Below are 2,145 nucleotides of genomic sequence, written 5' to 3'. Positions count from 1 at the left end.
GAGACAAATACCATATGCTCTCACTTACGTGCGGATCCTGAAACACAAAACAAACGATCGTCATTCTTGATTCAGCAAGCCAGTACATCCTTCCCCACCCCCAAGCTGTACAGCCTGGGATGCTGTCACTTACAACCAGAACAGCCTGGACCAACATGGTTTCGGTTCCTCCAGGTTCATGTGGGCCAGAAACAGAGTTTGGTATCCAACCAATCCTCCTATTTCGCCTCTGGAACACCCCCCAACTCCCATGATCCCCTGGAATCTTCACTTCTTATACGCCTACTACCACCTCACCAGAGTACCCATCCAAAATACCTCTTATTTACGAAAACATTTCCTGGGTCCCCCCTCATCTCTCCACAACCACCACCATCACCACCACCCGGGGATAATCAACTCCTCCCTCCTTAGACCTGTTCACATGTCACATGCAGCCCTTCAGTGCACTAACTTCTTCACACATCTCTCCCAAACCGCGCCGTGTCTCACTCCTCTGTGATACCCAATTCCTAGGGCATGGCCTGAGATACTGTAGTGTCCTGTGATTACTTGTTTCCCTGGCCTGTCTCTCTGTGGGGGTGATACGGTCCTCATCGGGCTCCCCGGCCATTTGAAGGTATCAATCCAACCCCCACTTCAGCAGAGTATCTGGACTTAGCTGCTGTGTTCCAGTTCCTTCTCGGCTCCCACCCCTTCAAAGAATTTGCTTTTATCAAATTGTACATGGCTGAAATGTGACTGGCTTGGGAACAGAAAGGAACTATGTAGGAACGTGTTGCTGAATTTAGTGTAGGAATGATATCAAAGATGATGGTNCATATGAGGGCCAGTGACACTGATCTGCCTCGCCCGGGAGGAGTGCAATGATGGTGCCAACTTGGGCCAGTGAAGCAACGTCCTCTACAACTAGACTGAAGAACAAAACAATAGCACCTTGTCTGTTCCCCTTCCCCCAATTCCCCAGCGCTGTTCCCATCCCCCAATTCCCCAATTAAAAAAATCTTAAAAAAAAAAATTAAAACCTCCAAGTCCATCAATGGAAAGTATTCCTTTATATATATATGTGTGTGTGTGTGTGTGTGTGTGTGTATACACACATATTTTTTCCCCCCAGTATCAAGGGTCTGACAAGGCAGTTGATGAATACAAGACTAAAGAATACCCACATTCAGACCACAAATCCCTCCTTGGGAGGAAAATTCATATGTGAGCCAAGCAAGGGCAAAGGGAAGGTCCCCAAAACAAAAGCCTACACATATTAATGCTGCCGTGGGAGAAATGCATTAATTTGTTTTAACAAATATTGAGAAAACCACCATGTTCTGGGCATTATCCAAAGTGCTAGTGATAGAATAGTGAAGAGACCCTTTTGTGAGCTTCTATTCCAGAGGGGTGAGGGAAGATAATGACGTGGCTCCGAGAGCACCGCACCAGAATAAACTCTCCCCATTTCTCATGATCTGAGCACTGAACCGAATAAACGAGGAACGTGGCAAGCTGGCACCCTCCCTCTCACTTCAATACTCAGGGTACAGTCTGAAGCAATACGCGTGGTAACCTAACCTACAGCATCTGGTGCCCTGCAATCCAGGTCATTAATTTGGCTTAAACTCTTAAACACTGGGTTTTTATTTCCTTTCATAGGGAACAACAGCTCTTTCTTCTGCTGCTTGCACCTGGGGTCCTGCCCACTGGCCTTGAGAAAGTGGAGCTGATGTTTTGATCACTCCATGTAGCACCTAAGGTACCCTTCATCCCCTTGGGAATCCCTGAAGCCCTGACTCTCCCAGGGCAATTATCCACTCCGGCCAGAAGGCTCAGGGGAAAACCTTGAAGTCATTGCTAACGCCATGCTTGCCTCTAACTTGAATGTTCACGTGGACAATACTGCGATTCCTGGTCAGCTGTTGGCGATTGTGCCAACAGTTCCAAGGGGGACGAAGGCAGTGACAGCCCCATCTCATTTATTTTATCCAGTAACTAGGGGCTGCTGTGTATCTATACTCTGTCTAGTTCCAGGACCCTGGACAGAGTCCGGTACCAAGTATGTTAATTAGTAAAAACCTGAGGAGTACCCTAAGTCACCATAGGCTTCAACTAAATACAGAGAAACTCTAAAGGAATCCATTACTGGCATGATAA

Source organism: Hipposideros armiger, unplaced genomic scaffold (genome assembly GCF_001890085.2).
Source record: "Hipposideros armiger isolate ML-2016 unplaced genomic scaffold, ASM189008v1 scaffold_135, whole genome shotgun sequence".
Lineage (NCBI taxonomy): Eukaryota > Metazoa > Chordata > Mammalia > Chiroptera > Hipposideridae > Hipposideros > Hipposideros armiger.
Note: the sequence above shows the minus strand (reverse complement) of the source record.